Source organism: Anomaloglossus baeobatrachus, chromosome 11 (genome assembly GCF_048569485.1).
Source record: "Anomaloglossus baeobatrachus isolate aAnoBae1 chromosome 11, aAnoBae1.hap1, whole genome shotgun sequence".
NCBI lineage: Eukaryota > Metazoa > Chordata > Amphibia > Anura > Aromobatidae > Anomaloglossus > Anomaloglossus baeobatrachus.
The window spans coordinates 123147608-123171526 of record NC_134363.1 but is presented as its reverse complement, the minus strand read 5'-3'; the positions used below and the strand labels follow the sequence as shown (position 1 = coordinate 123171526).

Genomic DNA, 23919 nt, shown 5'->3' with positions numbered 1-23919 from the left:
AATTATTACCGTGATTGGCAATGCACTAGGGCAATTAGGAAGAGCCAGGAAAGCACCAGAATCATGCAGATGTGAAGCCACGTTTTTTTGTGTTTTTATACTTCTGAAAAGCTGTGATTCTGCATCTAAAAAAGAAACTGCAGTTTTTTCCATGTTATTTTAAGCTCCACATAGAAAATGCTAGCGAAAAATAAGCAACAAAATCGAAGAGTTGAGCGGGGTCTTTTCATGAAATCACATCCATCTGTATTGGACAGTTAAACACAGCAGAACATATGTGCAAAAAAAAAAAAGCAGCAGAAAAACCTGGCATTTACGCTACATGTGAACACGGACTAAATGTCAGAGCAAAGTGGATGTGATTTCTTGAAAGCTCTGCTCTTGGTGCGTCTAAAGACACCACTGAAATGTGCAGTTTGGTTCTTTTTTTTTTCTTTATAGGCCTCTTTGTGGAGTCTGAAAAACACACAAGCAAAAAAAAAAATGCCGTATTTTAAAATATAGAATCAAAAGCTTTTCTGTAGTATTAAAATGCATTAAAAACCCAGATTCAAATCTGCACGAAACATTTATCATATATCAGGGAAAACATATAAAAACCGCAGCAAACATGCACTAACCAGATGAGATTGTTATTGTGCTGCGTGATGCGGACACCTGCAGAAGTAAGCAGCAGTTATGCTACGTGTGAACATGGCCCCAATATTACATTTTTTTAATATGTTTTAATAGAGAAAAATAATCAATTGCATCATTTTTTTGTTCTTTTTTTTTTTTACTCCATTTACCGATCACCATAACTAATCTGATTGATGTGTTGCTGGGGTCTTTACGATTACAGGGACACCAAATATATATTTGCTGAGTTGTGACATTTATTATTTTTAAAAAATCTGCAATAAAAATTACATTATTCTATTTTTTTTTATCTATTTTTAATTTTATTAGAAGAAAAAAAAATATTTTACTCTACCTCTGGAAAACAGGAGATAGAGATGCTGCTCTGGGCTTACAAGCTATGGGCCTAGAGGCATGTAATGTAATTTTTAGTTGATTTTCCTTTATTCTTTTAATATTACACAGGGATTGGTTTATTTTGTTTACACTAATACACTGCATATCTATAATCCAGCACATTAGCTACAGGTGAAAGGGTTAAGAGAGGCTTTGTGATATTTTCATTACATTATACCATATTAATGGCAGGGATAGGGTTAAAGGTGTTCTTACACAGACATATTGATTTCATTCTGGATTCCTCAGCTCCCTATAAGAAGCCATTGTGAGCTGATATTGCAGTTAGAAGAGTGTTAGACAGAAGAGCTGACGCTCCGCGGCTCAATACTGCGTTACAGAGTAAATTCTATGTAAGATTTTAGTGTTATTATGTTTTCTAAAATGTACTAAATAAAAATGTTGATGTCAGAAGTGGGATTCGAACCCACGCCTCCAGAGGAGACTGCGACCTGAACGCAGCGCCTTAGACCGCTCTGCCATCCTGACTTCTGTTCAACTCTTTGAATTAACTCTTTCCACACCAGTCGGCAGAAGGATACTTGTGATGAAATGAAATATATCATGACTTGTTTTAATATTGATTCTTAACCTCTTAAGGACAAAGCCAATTTTGGGGATAATTAGGGATTAGGATAATTAGTATTTGCTGCTTTGCTCATTTGTTCTTCATAAAACAATATACTAATAAAATTAAATATAAGACCCCATAAAAGTACACATAGAAGTAACAGCATACATTTTAGGATTTTTTCATCATTTTAGTTTTGAATTGTAAATAACAATGTGTAATAAAATACTGCAGTTGTCATATTGGCCACAAGATGTCAGTATCAGATACAAATGTTACAGACTTGTAACCACAATTGCCACTTTTAACGTTATGATATTAAGGGGTGATTCACATACAGCGAGCTCGCTGCCGAGATCGCTGCTGAGTCACGCTTTTTGTGACGCAGCAGTGACCTCATTAGCGATCTCGCTGTGTGTGACAATGAGCAGCGATCTGGCCCCTGCTGCGAGATCGCTGCTCGTTACACACAGCCCTGGTTCGTTTTCTTCAAAGGCGCTCTCCCACTGTGACACACAGATCGCTGTGTGTCACAGCGAGAGAGCGACAAATGAAGCGAGCAGGGAGCAGGAGCCGGCGTCTGACAGCTGAGGTAAGCTTGTAACCAAGATAAACATCGGGTAACCAAGGTGGTTACCCGATATTTACATTAGTTACCAGCCTCTGCAGCTCTCACGCTGCCTGTGCTGCCGGCTCCGGCTCTCTGCACATGTAGCTGCTGTACACATCGGGTTAATTAACCCGATGTGTACAGCAGCTAGGAGAGCAAGGAGCCAGCGCTAAGCAGTGTGCGCGGCTCCCTGCTCTCTGCACATGTAGCTGCATTACACATCGGGTTAATTAACCCGATGTGTACTGTAGCTAGGAGAGCAAGGAGCCAGCGCTCAGTGTGTGCGGCTCCCTGCTCCCTGCACACACAGCTAAGCGGTGTGCACTGGTAACTAATGTAAACATCGGGTAACCATACCCGATGTTTACCTTAGTTACCAGTCTCCGCAGCTTCCAGACGGCGGCTCCGTGCAAGCGCAGCGTCGCTGCTGGCTGGGGGCTGTTCACTGGTCGCTGGTGAGATCTGCCTGTTTGACAGCTCACCAGCGACCATGTAGCGATGCAGCAGCGATCCTGACCAGGTCAGATCGCTGGTCGGATCGCTGCTGCATCGCTAAGTGTGAAGGTACCCTAAGTGTCTTTATGGTCTATGAATTAAAGAGCCCTGGAAAAAAAAATGAATGCATAAGAAAAAATAATAACATTGCTTCAAAAATTAATTCTCCTTATGCCGAAACCCGGGATCTAACCAGGGACCTTTAGATCTTCAGTCTAACGCTCTCCCAACTGAGCTATTTCGGCTTCCTGTGTTCCTAAGCCTAGCTCTTTTAGGATGAACCTGCTCGGCCTCCACGACAGCCTCCAGGCTGGGGAGTCACCTGTCGGATGATTTTCCCCTTTCTAGAGGTTATGTTGTGGGCTATGGCCCGGGGAGTTTACAACTTTCCCTAGGCCTCGGTTTTTACTGTTTGGAGATAATTTTGCACTCCTCCGGTTTCTAGGGACCGTCCCCTGTTGCAGCTCGATCCCTCCACCGATGTTCTTGTGGAACAGGCCACCACAGCTCAACAGCTATCCGTGGCCCTGGGATCCCTTCTGTTCTCTGCTTGGTGTCACCTGGACCCTCTGAGTCCCAGGATCTTCACCAGGAAGCGTCTCTTTCTTCTTCTCAGCTCCTAACTGACTAGAGCCTTTCTTCTACTTCTCCTCCTTGCCTGCCTCCTGCAGACCTCCTCCTCCTTCCCCACTCTCTCTCTCAGACCACTCAAGCTTGACCTTCCTTTCTTTGTCTGCTCTCTGATGGCTCCTCCCACCTCCCCAGTTGCTAAGCTGTACCCTATAGGAGCAGGGATGGGTCTTACGGCCCCTCCTAGCATGCAGCATGGGAGGGTTGCTGCCACTATCCCTGGTCCCAGTGTGTGCCTAACAATGGGTGTTGTGTAGATTTACCAGGGGACTGGTGTTCACTCCTTTCCTCACCCAGAATGGGGCATCACACCGCTGGATGGGGTGCAATGTCCTGTGGCGACGGAAGCCTCAGGGGCGCCACACTTACACATAGAAGTAACAGCATACATTTTAGGATGTTTTTATCATTTTAGTTTTGAATTGTAAATAACAATGTGTAATAAAATGTTGCAGTTGTCATATTGGCCACAAGATGTCAGTATCAGATGCAAATGTTACAGACTTGTAAACCACAATTGCCACTTTTAACGTTATGATATTAAGTGTATTTATGGTCTATGAATTATGGAGCACTGGAAGAAAATGAATGCATAAGAAAAAATAATAACATTGCTTCTAAAATTAGTTCTCCTTATGCCAAAACCCGGGATCGAACCAGGGACCTTTAGATCTTCAGTCTAACGCTCTCCCAACTGAGCTATTTCAGCTGGTGCTGTGCTAGCAATGCCAAAGGTGTAAACCAATCCGTGGACAGGCTCGAGTCCAGTAACGAGTATAATGGAAGTCTATCTGGAACTCGAACATTTTTCCAGAAGATCCCACAGGAGGGCTGAGGGGGCTGAAATAATTGTTGAAATAGATGGAAACAGCACTCAAATTGAATGGCAACAGCATGCAGAAGACACCTGGATGCATCTCTGACTGCTGGGAACTAAAATAGATAAATAATTATAAAAAATGACTTTGGGTCCCCTTAGTTCTGATAATCAGACACGGTAAAGAAAACAACTGGGGGCTGATCTTATCAGGCTGGGATGGTCCATGGATTTTGGCCCCTTCCCCACTTAAAAATACCAGCCCGCATCCATCCCAAAATTGGCGCATTCATTAGATGTGCCAATTCTGGCACTTTGTGTGGCTTTTCCTGATTGCACTCGGGGTAACATTTTTTGGGGATGGTTTCAGCTCTGTAATGTCAGCTGCCATCAAAGGTCGGTTTCACACATCCGGCTTTTCGCCAGTTTGACTGATGCGGTGCACGCCAGCACAGTGAATACAGTACACTGGCAGCGCAATAAGCGCCAGTCACATGCTGTCATGTGACCGGAGCATGTGACCCGGAGGTTGTGGCTCTGCCACTGTACTGTATCATACTGTACTGGCGTGCGCCGCATCCGTCAAACCGGCGAAAAGCTGCATGTGTGAAACCGGCCAAACCCAGGGCTTAGTAATGGAGAGGTGTTTATCAGACACCCTCATTATTAACCAGTTCTAAAAAAAACAAAACAGACACATGAAAAAATAGTTTATTTGCATAAAGACTCCCCACACTATCAACGCAAAACTGGGTGCTGCTGATGACAGCTGTTTACCTGGTGCCTGTGAATAGCTGCACTTTACTGCTATTAACAGTCTCCAGAGCTGCATTTGAGGATCATTGACTATGAGGGAGCTTAGTGGGAACATTTTTGGCAATAAATTGGTGAATGAGAGAGTGTGATGGAGTCGTTAATCAAATAAACTATTTTTTCCTGTGTCTTTTTTTTTCACTTACTGGGTTAGTAATGAAGGTGTCTGATGCCTCTCCATTACTAACCCCTGGGTTGATGCCAGAAGACATTACACAGCTGACTTCAATCCCCAAAATTATTACCGTGATTGGCACTGCACTAGGGCAATTAGGAAGAGCCAGGAAAGCATCAGAATCATGAAGATGTGAAGCCGCGTTTTTTTGTGTTTTTATACTTCTGAAAAGCTGTGATTCTGCATCTAAAAAAGAAACTTTTTTCCATGTTATTTTAAGCTCCACATAGAAACCGCTAGCGAAAAATAAGCAACAAAATCGAAGAGTTGAGCGGGGTCTTATCATGAAATCACATCCATCTGTATTGGACAGTTAAACACAGCAGAATATATGTGCAAAAAAAAAAAAGCAGCAGAAAAACCTGGCATTTACGCTACATGTGAACACGGACTAAATGTCAGAGCAAAGTGGATGCGATTTCTTGAAAGCTGTGCTCTCGGTGCGTCTAAAGACACCACTGAAATGTGCAGTTTGGTTCTTTTTAGGCCTCTTTGTGGAGTCTGAAAAACACACAAGCAAAAAAAAAATGCCGTATTTTAAAATATAGAATCAAAGCTTTTCTATAGTATTAAAATGCATTAAAAACCCAGATTCAAATCTGCACGAAACATTTATCATATATCAGGGAAAACATATAAAAACCGCAGCAAACATGCACTAACCAGATGAGATTGTTATTGTGCTGCGTGATGCGGACACCTGCATAAGTAAGCAGCAGTTATGCTACGTGTGAATATGGCCCCAATATTACATTTTTTTAATATGTTTTAATAGAGAAAAATAATCAATTGCATCATTTTTTTGTTCTTTTTTTTTTTACTCCATTTACCGATCACCATAACTAATCTGATTGATGTGTTGCTGGGGTCTTTACGATTACAGGGACATCAAATATATATTTGCTGAGTTGTGACATTTATTATTTTTAAAAAATGTGCAATAAAAATTACATTATTCTATTTTTTTATCTATTTTTAATTTTATTAGAAGAAAAAAAAATATTTTACTCTACCTCTGGAAAACAGGAGATAGAGATGCTGCTCTGGGCTTACAAGCTATGGGCCTAGAGGCATGTAATGTAATTTTTAGTTGATTTTCCTTTATTCTTTTAATATTACACAGGGATTGGTTTATATTGTTTACACTAATACACTGCATATCTATAATCCAGCACATTAGCTACAGGTGAAAGGGTTAAGAGAGGCTTTGTGATATTTTCATTACATTATACCATATTAATGGCAGGGATAGGGTTAAAGGTGTTCTTACACAGACATATTGATTTCATTCTGGATTCCTCAGCTCCCTATAAGAAGCCATTGTGAGCTGATATTGCAGTTAGAAGAGTGTTAGACAGAAGAGCTGACGCTCCGCGGCTCAATACTGCGTTACAGAGTAAATTCTATGTAAGATTTTAGTGTTATTATGTTTTCTAAAATGTACTAAATAAAAATGTTGATGTCAGAAGTGGGATTCGAACCCACGCCTCCAGAGGAGACTGCGACCTGAACACAGCGCCTTAGACCGCTCGGCCATCCTGACTTCTGTTCAACTCTTTGAATTAACTCTTTCCACACCAATCGGCAGAAAGATACTTGTGATGAAATGAAATATATCATGACTTGTTTTAATATTGATTCTTAACCTCTTAAGGACAAAGCCAATTTTGTCCCTAATGACAGAGCCATTTTTTGCAATTCTGACCAGTGTCACTTTCACGGGTTATATCTCTAGAACACTTCAACAGATGTCGGTGATTCTGACATTGTTTTTTGTGACATATTGTACTTCAGGATAGTTATAAATTTAGGACAATATTTTTTGCTATGATATTATTTGTGAAAAAAAAAAATTCGGAAATTTGAAGAAAATTCTGAAAATGTCACAATTTTCAAACTTTTAATTTTTATGCCCTTAAAGCAGAGCATTATGTCACACAAAATCAGTATGAAATAACATTTTCCACATATCTACTTTACATCAGCGCAATTTTTGAAACAACATTTTTTGGGGTTAGGAAGTTAGAAGGGTTTAAAGTTCATCAGCAATATCTCATTTTTTCAACAAAAATCACAAGTAGTGATCATCTTTCGGCCAACTGGTTTGGAAAGAGTTAATCCTGAAGCATAAACAGTAGTCAGGATGGCCGAGCGGTCTAAGCAATCATCAACATCATTTCATTACCATTAGTAAAAAATTGTTTTTAAAATCAAGTTAAAGTCTAGCTGATGTGCATAGCGGAAACACCAAGCCCCAGTGGCCTAATGGATAAGGCACTGGCCTCCTAAGCCAGGGATTGTGGGTTCAAGTCCCATCTGGGGTGGTTGTTTACCTTTTATAGCTTTCTTTTATCTCTTCTTCCACAATTGCTTTTTGGTCTCTGTTATATTAACGGGATAGTTCACCCATATTCATTATTGGCCTCATCGATATTATGTTGAGAAACAAGGTTTCTCTCATATACCTTGTGTACCCAATAGTGCCTGTGAGCAGCGCTAGTGTGCGCCACTTACCGCCTTTGCATGACCCCCGGGCTCCGTGACCTCTGATTTCCATTGATATCATGTCAAGTGAGGCAGGACCCAGTCTCCCTGAGTGACTGGGTTGTCGGCGGCGTTTCACCCCTCAGCACAGCCCAACGTCATAGTCCATCCTCTCCCTGCTCCCTCCTCCTTCACTGCAGATCACGCAAGCAGGAAACATGCTGGGCTGAAACAAAAGATGAAACACCGCCTACAGACCAGTGACTCACAGAGACTGGGGCCAGCTGCGGTGTTGTCAGGTGAACAGGAAGTTGACGTGACATCACATATGTACACCTTAAAGGGCCAGGGTACCTTTCACTCGCCTTCTGGTCCTGGATGGAGGGGGACATTGGCAGAGCCCTTCCCAGGTGACAATAGTGGAGTGGCTGATGGCTGGGCACAATGGCCACAGTCAGATCAAATGCACCAATACAAGGCAAGAGCATAGAGGCAAAGCCAAGACCAAAAATACCAGAGCAGAGAACAAACCAGAAGAAACACAAACCACTAACCTTACTACCCAGGCACAACTGAAAATAATCAGCACTGACCCAGAGGAGATAGCGGGTATAAATCTCCCTCTCCTGGATCAGCTGACATTGCTGAGGTAACTCCCAGTCTCCACCTTCAACCAAGAGTGGCAAAGGAGGGGGTGAAGAAGATTGAGTGGAAGGAACCTCCCACCACCTTGCTGAACCAGAAGACATGGCTTCCCAGACTAGAGCTGTAGGGGAAAGAAAAGAAGTATTTTTTTAAGTGAGTGAGTACAGTGGTGGAGGACTATAGAGGTGCATTATAATATTTGTAGGATATGGGGATGCATTTTAATATGTGGACATCTATTCAGTTGCATTATAAAATATTGAGGACTATGAGGGTGCATTATAATATGTGGGGGACTATGCTGTGCTTTATCATATATATACAACCATTGAGGTGCATTAAAAGATAAGGACTATGGGGGTGCATTAGAATATCGCACTTTCAACTGTTTTGGCATCGCTGATGCCATTACAGATGAAAGCAATAATGTAAGAAGGAGTGCTCCATCAGGACTATGGGATGGGGTGTGCATTATGATATATGGAGGACTAAGAAGGTTCAGTATAATACAAGGAAGACTATGTGGTTGGATTATAACATATGGTGGACTATGGGGGTACATTATAATATATGGAGGACTATGAGGTGCATTATATTATATAAAGTAGTATAGGGGTGCATTATACCATTTAGAAAACTATGGAGGATGCATTATATATGGTGTACTATGGGGGTGCATTAGACTATCTGGAGGACTATACGGGTGCATTATAATATCGCACATTCAACTGTATTGGCATCACATAAGGCGAGACATTTAAAGCAATGATGAAAGAGGAAGAACTCCGCTCCTGTGGCGCCCCTGAGGCTTCCGTCGCCACAGGTCATTGCACCCCATCTGCGGTGTGATGCCCCATTCTGGGAGAGGAAGAGAGTGAACTCCGGTCCCCTGGTAAATTCACACTACACCCATTGCTAGGGACACACAGGACCAGGGAAAGTGGCAGGCAACCCTCCCATGCTGCATGCTGAGAGGGGCTGTAAGACCCATCCCTGCTCCCATAGGTGGTAGCTTAGCAACTGGGGAGGTGGGAGGAGCCATCTGAGAGTAGATAGAGAAGGGAAGGTCAAGTTTAGTCAGTTCCCTCGGGGAGTGAGAGAGTAAGCAGTGAGCATGTAGTGGGAGAAGAAGAACGAGAGCAAGGAGGGAGGAGGAGGCCTGCTGGAAGCAGGCAAGGAAAAGGAGAAAGTAAAGGAAGAAAGGGTCGCAGGGCCGCGGGTAGTCCTGTAGGTACCACGAGCAGTCCTTGTTGGGTACCGAAGCCGAGGGCCCAGAGGCGCTACGAGTAGCTGCAGGCTGCGGTGGCCTGGTCCACAGTGACATCGGTGGAGTGATAAGCTGCGACAGGGGACGGTCCCTAGAGACTGGAGGAGTGAAAAGACAATCTCCAAACAGTAAAAACCGAGGCCCAGGGAATTGCAAGCTCCCAGGGCCAGAACCCAGAGCAGACCTTCAGAAAAGGGGTAATCAGCCGACAGGTGACCCCCCAGCCTGGAGGCTGTAATGGAGGCCAAGCCAAGTCCATCTAACTAAGGCAAGGCTAGTGAAGACAGCAGAGAAAGAGACACTAAGAGGAGGGTACCGGATTTCACGCTCTGAATCACCCAGAAGGCGGAGGTCCCTGACAGTGGTCCCAGCAGTCTGAGGGTCCATACAACTGTGACAAGAACTGTGAGTAAAGAACTTGAACTGCACCCTTGGAGTTGCCTCTGTTATTCCATCGGCATAGACACTTACAAGCACCAACTGTGCCCCGGGCATTGCTCCACCTGTGGGGAGCAGTACCACCTTTGCTGCCATAACATCATCCCGGTGGCGTCACACAGCAGCGGCGGCTTAATAGCCGCATACCACAGGTGGCGTCACGAATACAAACTTAAAGTCATTAGCCACATATTCTCTGACACCCACCAGGGCCACGGAGCCGGGCCCAGCCACCACTGACTACCACCGGACTAGTCCGGCCCGGCACCGGGTGTCCCATAGCTCTGGGGTGGGCGAGTCACTCCCTTTTCCTTCATTCTCCTACTGTGTCTGCACTAATACATGGAGGACTATGGGAGTGCCCTCTCTTGGATCCCTTCATACCTTTCCAAGCGCACTTTTAGTGTCTCCCACTCCCACACAACCTCTTCATCCCGGCCTCTCTCTGTTGGCGTCCCTCAAGGCTCTGTTCTAGGACCCTTACTTTTTCCATCTATACATTTGGCCTGGGAGAACTCATAAAGTCCCATGGCTTCCAGTACCACCTATATGCCGATGACACTCAGTTCTACATCTCTGGCCCAGATGTCACATCTCTGCTGTCCAAAATCCCGGAGTGTCTATCTGCTATATCCTCCTTTTTCTCCTCTCACTTCATAAAGCTCAATGTTGCCAAAACTGAAATAATCATCTTTCTTCCATCTCACCTACACTCTCCACCTGATCTATTACAATAAATAACACCATGCTCTCGCCAGTACCCAAAGTTCGGTGCCTCAGAGTAAGCTTTGACTCTTCCTTGTCCTCCATACCACACATCTAATCCCTCACCACCTCCTGCCGTCTTCAACTCAGAAAGATTTCCAGAATCTGTCCTTTCCTCAATTCGCAATCTACAAAAATGCTAGTGCATGTCCTCATAATCTCCCGCCTCGATTACTGTAACATCCTCCTCTGTTGACTCCCTGCTAATACGCTCGCCCCTCTTCAGTCCACCCTTTATTCTGCTGCCTGACTGATCTACCTCTCACCTCAATACCACCCTGCTTCTCCTCTCTGCAAATCCCTCCATTGTGTCCCAATCTTCCATCATATCCAATTCAAACTACTAACACTGACCTACAAAGCCATCCAAATTCTGTTTCCTTTGTATATCTCTGAACTAATCTCCCGCTACACTCCAGCACGTCATCTCCAGTCCTCCCAAGATCTCCTTCTCTCCTCCTCTCTCATTCGCTCCTCATGCAACCAACTCCAAGACTTCTCCCGAGCATCCCCAACCTTCTGGAACTCGCTGCCTCATCACGTCAGACTATCTGCTACCCTTGCAAGCTTCAAACGGAACCTGAAAACTCATCTGTTCAGAAATGTCTATAATCTACAATGACCTCATTGCTTCATCACCGTGCGGAGCTGCCGCCAGACCACCGTGCGGAGCTGCCGCCAGACCACCGTGCGGAGCTGACGCCAGACCACCGTGCGGAGCTGCCGCCAGACCACCGTGCGGAGCTGCCACCTCACCACCGTGCGGAGCTGCCGCCCAACCTACACCCCACCTACTGTCTCCTCCCCAAAATCCTATAGAATGTTAGCCCGCAAGGGCAGGGCCCTCTTCCCTCTGTACTAGTCTGTCTACTGTAACTTGTATATGTATTCTGCATGTAACCCCCGTCTCATGTACAGCACCATGGAATCAATGGTGCTCTATAAATAGTAATAATAATAATAATAGAAAATAGACTATGGGAGTGTATCATAGTTGAAAGACTATGTGGATGCATTATAATATATTGAGGACTATGAGGGTGCATTATAATATATGGGGGACTATGAGGGTGCATTATAATATATAGAGTGCTATTGGGTGCAATATAATATATGGAGGACGATGGGGAATGTATTTTTATATATGGAGGATTATGTGGGTATGTTATAATTTATGGAGGACTTTTGGGTGCATTATACTATATGGAGGACTATGGGGTGCAATATAATATATGGAGGTCTGGAGGACTATGGAGGTGCATTGTACTATATGGAGGACTATTGAGGTGCATTATAATACATGAAGGACTATAGGGTTCATTATACTATATGGAGGACTATAGGGGATGCAATATTATATATGGAGGATTATGTGGGTGTATTATAATGTATAAAGGACTTTTGGGTGCATTATACTATATGAAGTACTATGGGGTGCAATATAATATAATCTATGGAGGACTATGAGGGTGTATTATACTATAAGAAGTACTATGGGGGTGCAATATAATATATGGAGGACTATCAGGAGCATTATACTATATGGAGCACTATGTGGTGTGCATTATACTATATGAAGTACTATAGGGTATATTATAATATATGGAGGACTATGGAGATGCATTATAATATATGGAGGACTATGGTTGTGCATCATACTATTTGTAGTACTATATTGTGCATTATAATTATATTAAGGACTATGTGGGTGCATTATAAAATCATACTTTTTACATTATCGGCATCACAGATACCAATACAGTTGAAAGCAATGGTGAAAGAGATCTTACGCATGATTTCCCTTTATGGCAATGGCAGTAAGCTCAGTTCTGTTCCCGTATCTATGTGTTAGACCTGTTTCACACGTCAGTGATTCTGGTACGTTTGTGCTTTTTTTTCTAAGTACCAGAATCACTGACATATGCAGACCCATTATAATGAATGGGTCTGCTCACACATCAGTGATTTTTCACTGACCTTGTCTCTGTGCGACGTACCCTCGTGTCCGTGATTGCCGCACGGAGACATGTCCATTTTTTTCTGGCATCACTGATGTCCCACGGACCACGCAGTGGTGTTATCCATGGAACATGTGCCAGAAAAAAAAACGTGCACATAAAATAAAAATCATTTTTACTCACCCGGCTTCAGCGGCGCTCTCTGCAGCCTGTTCTCCCTGCTGCTTCTGAGCCGGCTCATTATTGTCGCACATATTCATGAATGCACGACACAGCCGACCTGGAAGCAGCCGCTGCGGGGGTCAGCGCCGGCCGGATGCTGCACCGCCGGAGTGTTCAGCACCATGGAGAGCGGGAGCGGGCACAGGTGAGTTAATCTCTATGTGCAATCACGGGCCACGGAGAATGGAGCCCGGATTGCACTTAGACAACCCACGTGTGCCATGAATCACGGCACATGGAGGGACATGTGCGTGTTTTACACATCAGTGAAGAACGTCTGCGTTTTTCACTGACGTGTGAAACGGGCCTTAGGCTCAGTGCAAGCTTCACTTGAAACACTAATTCAGACACCTGTGATCAGTAAACTAATGGTGCTCAGCACATAATAGAAAAAGACATCAAGTAATATTGGTGAGGTAAATAGAAATGTGAGGACTCCCCAGAGGTAAAATTCAATGGTTTATTCTTCAATGCATAAAATATTGTACTTTGGTTTATTCCTGTATCTATGTAGTAAGTTCGGTTTTGTTCCTGTATCTATATCCAAGCCCCATTTACTTTGAAGGCCTTTTATCTCTACTGCTTTAATATGAGAACCGGATATTTGCAGGCTAAAGGTGGGATGCTGAAACTCAAGGGCCACTGCTTTCTGATTGCCCCCCAAGCCAAAATATTACAGCCAGACCCTGGGCACTGAGCCCCCTGACTCATGGGCCCAGGAGTGGCTGTGTGGTCTGATGCCATTAGCCGTACAGCACTGAATTCACCCTAAGGACTTGTTAATACAATGTATTCCAAAACAACATTGAAAGCAATACAATTGCTGCATTTTTACTATATTTTTTTGCAATATGCATCAAAAAATGCATCAGGAACATAAATACATGGTAAATGCACAGGATTAACTGTATTTTTATGCAATTCTAATTAGTAAAGGGATTAGGATAATTACTATTTGCTGCTTTGCTCATTTGTTCTTCATAAAACAATATACTAATAAAATTAAATATAAGACCCCATAAAAGTACACATAGAAGTAACAGCATACATTTTAGGATTTTTTCATCATTTTAGTTTTGAATTGTAAATAACAATTTTTAATAAAATGTTGCAGTTGTCATATTGGCCACAAGATGTCAGTATCAGATACAAATGCTACAGACTTGTAACCACAATTGCCACTTTTAATGTTATGATATTAAGTGTCTTTATGGTCTATGAATTACAGAGCCCTGGAAAAAAAATGAATGCATAAGAAAAAAAAAATAACATGGTTTCAAAAATTAATTCTCCTTATGCCAAAACCCGGATCTAACCAGGGACCTTTAGATCTTCAGTCTAACGCTCTCCCAACTGAGCTATTTCGGCTGGTGCAGTGCTATCAATGCCACGACGCTAAGAAAGTTACATTAATGTATATATACAATATATCACCATCAGTTCTAAAGATTAATCCTTTTCCAAGTTGAAAATTAGAAATGTATAGCAGCATATTTAAAGTGATACAATAGTGGGCTAGTTAGTGGGTTAAAGATGATGGAGCACTAAACTACTCAAGTGCTTGATACTCATATCGAGCAGGTCGGATCCGCAGACAGGCTCAAGTCCAGTTACAAGTATAATGAAATTCTATCTGGAACTCGAGCATTTTTCCAGAAGATCCCACAGGAGGGCTGAGGGGGCTGAAATAATTGTTGAAATAGATGGAAACAGCACTCAAATTAAATGGAAACAGCATATAGAAGACACCTGGATGCATCTCTGACTGCTGGGAACTAAAATAGATAAATAATTATAAAAAATGACTTTTGCTCCCCCTGTTTTTGATAATCAGCCACGATAAAGAAGACAGCTGGGGGCTGATCTTCTCAGGCTGGGATGGTCCATGGATATTAGCCCCTTCTCAGCTTAAAAATACCAGCCCACATCCGTCCCAGAATTGGCACATCCATTAGATGTGCCAATTCTGGCACTTTGCGTGACTTTCCGTGATTGCCCTTGGGGTAACATTTTTTGGGGCTGATTTCAGCTGTGTAATGTCAGCTGCCATCAAACCTAGGGCTTAGTAATGAAGAGGTGTTTATCAGACACCCCCATTATTAGCCAGTTCTAAAAACAAAATACAGACACAGGAAAAAAATAGTTTATTTCAATAAAGACTCCCCACACTATCAATGCTGCCCTCCGCGAAACTGGGAGCTGCTGATGAGAGCTGTTTACCTGGTGCCTGTGAATAGCTGCACTTTACTGCCATTAACAGTCTCCAGAGCTGCATTTGAGGATCATTGACTATGATGGAACATAGTGGGAACATTTTTGATAATAAATTGGTGAATGAGAGAGTCTGATGGAGTCGTTAATCAAATAAACTATTTTTTCCTATGTGTCTTTTTTTTCACTTACTGGGTTAGTAATGAAGGTGCCTGATGCCTCTCCATTACTAACCCCTGGGTTGATGCCAGCTGACATTACACAGCTGACTTGAATCCCCAAAATTATTACCGTGATTGGCAATGCACTAGGGCAATTGGGAATAGCCAGGTAAAGCACCAGAATCATGCAGAAGTGAAGCCGTGGTGTTTTTTTGTGTTTTTATAGTACAGAAAAGCTGTGATTCTGCATCTAAAAAAGAAACTGCATTTTTTTCCATGTTTTTTTAAGCTCCACATAAAAACTGCTAGCGAAAAATAAGCACCAAAACCGCAGAATTCAGCGGCGTCTTTTCAAATATCACATCCATCTGGCTTAAACAGTTAAACACAGCAGAATATATGTGCAAAAAAAAAAAGCAGCAGAAAAGCCTGGCATTTACACTACATGTGAACACGGACTAAATGTCAGAGCAAAGTGGATGTGATTTCTTGAAAGCTCCGCTCTCGGTGCGTCTAAAGACTCCACTGCATTGTGCATTTTGGTGCTTTTTTTCTTTTTAGGCTTCTTTGTGGAGCCTGAAAAGAACACAAAAAAAAAAAATGCTGTATTTTTAAATGTAGAATCAAAGCTTTTCTGTAGTATTAAAATGCATTAAAAACCTGTAATAAATCAGCACCAAACATGTATCAAATATCAGGGAAAACATAATAACCGCAGCAAACATGCACTAAACAGATAAGGCTAAGACCGCACTTTGCATTCTCCTACTTGCAGTTCTAAACGCACATTTTGGGTTAAATTGATTTGACCAAAGTTGCCTTTTTCAGAACTTTAGCACTGAAAACGCATGCGTATTTACCGCTTTTAAGATGTGTTTTCAGCGCTTTTTACATGCTTTTTCACCTGCGTTTTGACTGATGCGTTTTGAACATCAAGACACTGCTAAATAAAGATTAAATAGTCAAACAATGAAAAAAGAGAAAAAAAAGGAAAACATAATTTTGGAATATAGAAAAAAGTTATATTTCATGAAATTAGAGCGGTTATATAATATTTAATGCTAAAATAGCAAAAAAATAATAATTTTCTTTAATTTAATTGTCGAACTTTGTGTGTGTGTAAAGGGACATATTATTCCATTATTTTAATGTCAGAAAAACATGTTTTTTAAGTCCAAAACGCATGTTTTCTGCACCAAAAAAGCAGGTAATCAGCAGGAAATTTGAAGATTCTTGTTTTTTTGCCATTTCTCATTGACTTCAATGTTAGCAAAACGCACCCAAAATGGCAAAAACAATTGACATGCTGCTTCTTTGAATGCATGGTTTTTGCCACAAAATATACAAATTAAACGCAGCGCTTAGAAACGTAAAGTGCGGTCTGAAAATCACCATTTTCCATTGACTTTGCCGGAAAATCAAAACGCATGCCTTTTGGCATGAAAAAGGTACAGTTCAAAACGGACCTAAAAAGCAGCAGAAACGCAGGTGGAAACGCAAAGTGCGGTCTCAGCCTTAGGCCAGAGTCACACTTGCAAGTGCCTTGCGTGTAACTCGCGCGAGTCTCTCATTGCATCACCCGGCACGGCCGCACACTCACCAGACAGGAGCGTCTCAGGTGCATAGAGATACATGCAACTGACCCGATCTTGTCAGGAGAGTGTGCGGCCGTGCCGGGTGATGCAATGAGAGACTCGCGCGAGTTACACGCGAGGCACTCGCAAGTGTGACTCTGGCCTTAGATTGTTATTGTGCTGCGTGATGCGGACACCTGCAGAAGTAAGCAGCATTTATGCTACGTGTGAACATGGCCCCAACATTACATTTTTTTTTATGTGTTTTAGTAGAGAAAAATAATCAATTGCATCATTTTTTTGTTCTTTTTATTTTTCTCCATTTACCGATCACCATAACTAATCTGATTGATGTGTTGCTGGGGTCTTTACGATTACAGGGACACCAAATATATATTTGCTGAGTTGTGACATTTATTATTTTTAAAAAATGTGCAATAAAAATTACATTCTATTTTTTTATGTATTTTTAATATTATTAGAAGAAAAAAAAATATTTTACTCTACCTCTGGAAAACAGGAGATAGAGATGCTGCTCTGGGCTTACAAGCTATGGGCCTAGAGGCATGTAATGTAATTTTTAGTTGATTTTCCTTTATTCTTTTAATATTACACAGGGATTGGTTTATATTGGTTACACTAATACACTGCATATCTATAATCCAGCACATTAGCTACAGGTGAAAGGGTTAAGAGAGGATTTGTGATATTTTCATTACATTATACCATATTAATGGCAGGGATAGGGTTAAAGTTGTTGTCACACACAGACATATTGATTTCATTCTGGATTCCTCAGCTGTCCCTATAAGAAGCCATTGTGAGCTGATATTGCAGAGTTAGAAGAGCGTTAGACAGAAGAGCTGACGCTCCGCGGCTCAATACTGCATTACAGAGTAAATTCTATGTAAGATTTTAGTGTTATTATGTTTTCTAAAGGGTACAAAATAAAAATGTTGATGTCAGAAGTGGGATTCGAACCCACGCCTCCAGAGGAGACTGCGACCTGAACACAGCGCCTTAGACCGCTCGGCCATCCTGACTTCTATTCAACTCTTTGAATTAACTCTTTCCACACCAGTCAGCAGAAAGATACTTGTGATGAAATGAAATATATCATGACTTGTTTTAATATTGATTCTTAACCTCTTAAGGACAAAGCCAATTTTGTCCCTAATGACAGAGCCATTTTTTGCAATTCTGACCAGTGTTACTTTCACGGGTTATAGCTCTAGAACACTTCAACGGATCTCGGTGATTCTGACATTGTTTTTTGTGACATATTGTACTTCAGGATAGTTATAAATTTAGGACAATATGTTTTCCTGTGATATTATTTGTGAAAAAAATGGAAATTTGATAAATTCTGAAAATGTCACAATTTTCAAACTTTTAATTTTTATGCACTTAAAGCAGAGCATTATGTCACACAAAATCAGTATGAAATAACATTTTCCACATATCTACTTTACATCAGCGCAATTTTTGAAACAACATTTTTTGGGGTTAGGAAGTTAGAAGGGTTTAAAGTTCATCAGCAATATCTCATTTTTTCAACAAAAATCACAAGTAGTGATCATCTTTCGGCCAACTGGTTTGGAAAGAGTTAATCCTGAAGCATAAACAGTAGTCAGGATGGCCAAGCGGTCTAAGCAATCATCAACATCATTTCATTACCATTAGTAAAAAATTGTTTTTAAAATCAAGTTAAAGTCTAGCTGATGTGCATAGCGGAAACACCAAGCCCCAGTGGCCTAATGGATAAGGCACTGGCCTCCTAAGCCAGGGATTGTGGGTTCAAGTCCCATCTGGGGTGGTTGTTTACCTTTTATAGCTTTCTTTTATCTCTTCTTCCACAATTGCTTTCTCTGTTATATTAACGGGATAGTTCACCCATATTCATTATTGGCCTCATCGATATTATGTTGAGAAACAAGGTTTCTCTCATATACCTTGTGTACCCAATAGTGCCTGTGAGCAGCGCTAGTGTGCGCCACTTACCGCCTTTGCATGACCCCCGGGCTCCGTGACCTCTGATTTCCATTGATATCATGTCAAGTGAGGCAGGACCCAGTCTCTCTGAGTGACTGGGTTGTCGGCGGCGTTTCACCGCTTAGCACAGCCCAACGTCATAGTCCATCCTCTCCCTGCTCCCTCCTCCTTCACTGCAGATCACGCAAGCAGGAAACATGCTGGGCTGAAACAAAAGATGAAACACCGCCTACAGACCAGTGACTCACGGAGACTGGGGCCAGCTGCGGTGTTGTCAGGTGAACAGGAAGTTGACGTGACATCACAACTGTACACCTTAAAGGGCCAGGGTACCTTTCACTCGCCTTCTGGTCCTGGATGGAGGGGGACATTGGCAGAGCCCTTCCCAGGTGACAATAGTGGAGTGGCTGATGGCTGGGCACAATGGCCACAGTCAGATCAAATGCACCAATACAAGGCAAGAGCATAGAGGCAAAGCCAAGACCAAAAATACCAGAGCAGAGAACAAACCAGAAGAAACACAAACCACTAACCTTACTACCCAGGCACAACTGAAAATAATCAGCACTGACCCAGAGGAGATAGCGGGTATAAATCTCCCTCTCCTGGATCAGCTGACATTGCTGAGGTAACTCCCAGTCTCCACCTTCAATCCAGAGTGGCAAAGGAGGGGGTGAAGAAGATTGAGTGGAAGGAACCTCCCACCACCTTGCTGAACCAGAAGACATGGCTTCCCAGACTAGAGCTGTAGGGGAAAGAAAAGAAGTATTTTTTTAAGTGAGTGAGTACAGTGGTGGAGGACTATAGAGGTGCATTATAATATTTGTAGGATATGGGGATGCATTTTAATATGTGGACATCTATTCAGTTGCATTATAAAATATTGAGGACTATGAGGGTGCATTATAATATGTGGGGGACTATGCTGTGCTTTATCATATATACACAACCATTGAGGTGCATTAAAAGATAAGGACTATGGGGGTGCATTAGAATATCGCACTTTCAACTGTTTTGGCATCGCTGATGCCATTACAGATGAAAGCAATAATGTAAGAAGGAGTGCTCCATCAGGACTATGGGATGGGGTGTGCATTATGATATATGGAGGACTAAGAAGGTTCAGTATAATACAAGGAAGACTATGTGGTTGGATTATAACATATGGTGGACTATGGGGGTACATTATAATATATGGAGGACTATGAGGTGCATTATATTATATAAAGTAGTATAGGGGTGCATTATACCATTTAGAAAACTATGGAGGATGCATTATATATGGTGTACTATGGGGGTGCATTAGACTATCTGGAGGACTATACGGGTGCATTATAATATCGCACATTCAACTGTATTGGCATCACATAAGGCGAGACATTTAAAGCAATGATGAAAGAGGAAGAACTCCGCTCCTGTGGCGCCCCTGAGGCTTCCGTCGCCACAGGTCATTGCACCCCATCTGCGGTGTGATGCCCCATTCTGGGAGAGGAAGAGAGTGAACTCCGGTCCCCTGGTAAATTCACACTACACCCATTGCTAGGGACACACAGGACCAGGGAAAGTGGCAGGCAACCCTCCCATGCTGCATGCTGAGAGGGGCTGTAAGACCCATCCCTGCTCCCATAGGTGGTAGCTTAGCAACTGGGGAGGTGGGAGGAGCCATCTGAGAGTAGATAGAGAAGGGAAGGTCAAGTTTAGTCAGTTCCCTCGGGGAGTGAGAGAGTAAGCAGTGAGCATGTAGTGGGAGAAGAAGAACGAGAGCAAGGAGGGAGGAGGAGGCCTGCTGGAAGCAGGCAAGGAAAAGGAGAAAGTAAAGGAAGAAAGGGTCGCAGGGCCGCGGGTAGTCCTGTAGGTACCACGAGCAGTCCTTGTTGGGTACCGAAGCCGAGGGCCCAGAGGCGCTACGAGTAGCTGCAGGCTGCGGTGGCCTGGTCCACAGTGACATCGGTGGAGTGATTAGCTGCGACAGGGGACGGTCCCTAGAGACTGGAGGAGTGAAAAGACAATCTCCAAACAGTAAAAACCGAGGCCCAGGGAATTGCAAGCTCCCAGGGCCAGAACCCAGAGCAGACCTTCAGAAAGGGGGTAATCAGCCGACAGGTGACCCCCCAGCCTGGAGGCTGTAATGGAGGCCAAGCCAAGTCCATCTAACTAAGGCAAGGCTAGTGAAGACAGCAGAGAAAGAGACACTAAGAGGAGGGTACCGGATTTCACGCTCTGAATCACCCAGAAGGCGGAGGTCCCTGACAGTGGTCCCAGCAGTCTGAGGGTCCATACAACTGTGACAAGAACTGTGAGTAAAGAACTTGAACTGCACCCTTGGAGTTGCCTCTGTTATTCCATCGGCATAGACACTTACAAGCACCAACTGTGCCCCGGGCATTGCTCCACCTGTGGGGAGCAGTACCACCTTTGCTGCCATAACATCATCCCGGTGGCCTCACACAGCAGCGGCGGCTTAATAGCCGCATACCACAGGTGGCGTCACGAATACAAACTTAAAGTCATTAGCCACATATTCTCTGACACCCACCAGGGCCACGGAGCCGGGCCCAGCCACCACTGACTACCACCGGACTAGTCCGGCCCGGCACCGGGTGTCCCATAGCTCTGGGGTGGGCGAGTCACTCCCTTTTCCTTCATTCTCCTACTGTGTCTGCACTAATACATGGAGGACTATGGGAGTGCCCTCTCTTGGATCCCTTCATACCTTTCCAAGCGCACTTTTAGTGTCTCCCACTCCCACACAACCTCTTCATCCTGGCCTCTCTCTGTTGGCGTCCCTCAAGGCTCTGTTCTAGGACCCTTACTTTTTCCATCTATACATTTGGCCTGGGAGAACTCATAAAGTCCCATGGCTTCCAGTACCACCTATATGCCGATGACACTCAGTTCTACATCTCTGGCCCAGATGTCACATCTCTGCTGTCCAAAATCCCGGAGTGTCTATCTGCTATATCCTCCTTTTTCTCCTCTCACTTCCTAAAGCTCAATGTTGCCAAAACTGAAATAATCATCTTTCTTCCATCTCACCTACACTCTCCACCTGATCTATTACAATAAATAACACCATGCTCTCGCCAGTACCCAAAGTTCGGTGCCTCAGAGTAAGCTTTGACTCTTCCTTGTCCTCCATACCACACATCTAATCCCTCACCACCTCCTGCCGTCTTCAACTCAGAAAGATTTCCAGAATCTGTCCTTTCCTCAATTCGCAATCTACAAAAATGCTAGTGCATGTCCTCATAATCTCCCGCCTCGATTACTGTAACATCCTCCTCTGTTGACTCCCTGCTAATACGCTCGCCCCTCTTCAGTCCACCCTTTATTCTGCTGCCTGACTGATCTACCTCTCACCTCAATACCACCCTGCTTCTCCTCTCTGCAAATCCCTCCATTGTGTCCCAATCTTCCATCATATCCAATTCAAACTACTAACACTGACCTACAAAGCCATCCAAATTCTGTTTCCTTTGTATATCTCTGAACTAATCTCCCGCTACACTCCAGCACGTCATCTCCAGTCCTCCCAAGATCTCCTTCTCTCCTCCTCTCTCATTCGCTCCTCATGCAACCAACTCCAAGACTTCTCCCGAGCATCCCCAACCTTCTGGAACTCGCTGCCTCATCACGTCAGACTATCTGCTACCCTTGCAAGCTTCAAAAGGAACCTGAAAACTCATCTGTTCAGAAACGTCTATAATCTACAATGACCTCATTGCTTCATCACCGTGCGGAGCTGCCGCCAGACCACCGTGCGGAGCTGCCGCCAGACCACCGTGCGGAGCTGCCGCCAGACCACCGTGCGGAGCTGCCACCTCACCACCGTGCGGAGCTGCCGCCCAACCTACACCCCACCTACTGTCTCCTCCCCAAAATCCTATAGAATGTTAGCCCGCAAGGGCAGGGCCCTCTTCCCTCTGTACTAGTCTGTCTACTGTAACTTGTATATGTATTCTGCATGTAACCCCCGTCTCATGTACAGCACCATGGAATCAATGGTGCTCTATAAATAGTAATAATAATAATAATAGAAAATAGACTATGGGAGTGTATCATATTTGAAAGACTATGTGGATGCATTATAATATATTGAGGACTATGAGGGTGCATTATAATATATGGGGGACTATGAGGGTGCATTATAATATATAGAGGGCTATTGGGTGCAATATAATATATGGAGGACGATGGGGAATGTATTTTTATATATGGAGGATTATGTGGGTGTGTTATAATTTATGGAGGACTTTTGGGTGCATTATACTATATGGAGGACTATGGGGTGCAATATAATATATGGAGGTCTGGAGGACTATGGAGGTGCATTGTACTATATGGAGGACTATTGATGTGCATTATAATACATGAAGGACTATAGGGTTCATTATACTATATGGAGGACTATAGGGGATGCAATATTATATATGGAGGATTATGTGGGTGTATTATAATGTATAAAGGACTTTTGGGTGCATTATACTATATGAAGTACTATGGGGTGCAATATAATATAATCTATGGAGGACTATGAGGGTGTATTATACTATAAGAAGTACTATGGGGGTGCAATATAATATATGGAGGACTATCAGGAGCATTATACTATATGGAGCACTATGTGGTGTGCATTATACTATATGAAGTACTATAGGGTATATTATAATATATGGAGGACTATGGAGATGCATTATAATATATGGAGGACTATGGTTGTGCATCATACTATTTGTAGTACTATATTGTGCATTATAATTATATTAAGGACTATGTGGGTGCATTATAAAATCATACTTTTTACATTATCGGCATCACAGATACCAATTCAGTTGAAAGCAATGGTGAAAGAGATCTTACGCATGATTTCCCTTTATGGCAATGGCAGTAAGCTCAGTTCTGTTCCCGTATCTATGTGTTAGACCTGTTTCACACGTCAGTGATTCTGGTACGTTTGTGCTTTTTTTTCTATGTACCAGAATCACTGACATATGCAGACCCATTATAATCAATGGGTCTGCTCACACATCAGTGATTTTTCACTGACCTTGTCTCTGTGCGACGTACCCTCGTGTCC

General features: G+C 43.0%; 7 non-coding genes across 7 annotated transcripts; 2 read left to right on the top strand and 5 right to left on the bottom strand.

Moving 5' to 3' along the window:
- Positions 1 to 1420: 1420 nt before the first annotated feature.
- On the bottom strand, positions 1421 to 1503 carry TRNAL-CAG (transfer RNA leucine (anticodon CAG)). Its single transcript has one exon. It is a non-coding gene; the product is annotated as a tRNA-Leu (tRNA).
- Positions 1504 to 2862: 1359 nt separating this feature from the next.
- TRNAF-GAA (transfer RNA phenylalanine (anticodon GAA)) lies at positions 2863 to 2935 on the bottom strand. Its single transcript has one exon. It is a non-coding gene; the product is annotated as a tRNA-Phe (tRNA).
- A 1021-nt stretch (positions 2936 to 3956) lies between these two features.
- Positions 3957 to 4029, bottom strand: TRNAF-GAA (transfer RNA phenylalanine (anticodon GAA)). The gene has a single exon. It is a non-coding gene; the product is annotated as a tRNA-Phe (tRNA).
- A 2556-nt stretch (positions 4030 to 6585) lies between these two features.
- TRNAL-CAG (transfer RNA leucine (anticodon CAG)) lies at positions 6586 to 6668 on the bottom strand. The gene has a single exon. It is a non-coding gene; the product is annotated as a tRNA-Leu (tRNA).
- A 708-nt stretch (positions 6669 to 7376) lies between these two features.
- On the top strand, positions 7377 to 7449 carry TRNAR-CCU (transfer RNA arginine (anticodon CCU)). Its single transcript has one exon. It is a non-coding gene; the product is annotated as a tRNA-Arg (tRNA).
- Positions 7450 to 17810: 10361 nt separating this feature from the next.
- On the bottom strand, positions 17811 to 17893 carry TRNAL-CAG (transfer RNA leucine (anticodon CAG)). Its single transcript has one exon. It is a non-coding gene; the product is annotated as a tRNA-Leu (tRNA).
- A 700-nt stretch (positions 17894 to 18593) lies between these two features.
- Positions 18594 to 18666, top strand: TRNAR-CCU (transfer RNA arginine (anticodon CCU)). The gene has a single exon. It is a non-coding gene; the product is annotated as a tRNA-Arg (tRNA).
- The last annotated feature ends 5253 nt before the right edge of the window (positions 18667 to 23919 follow it).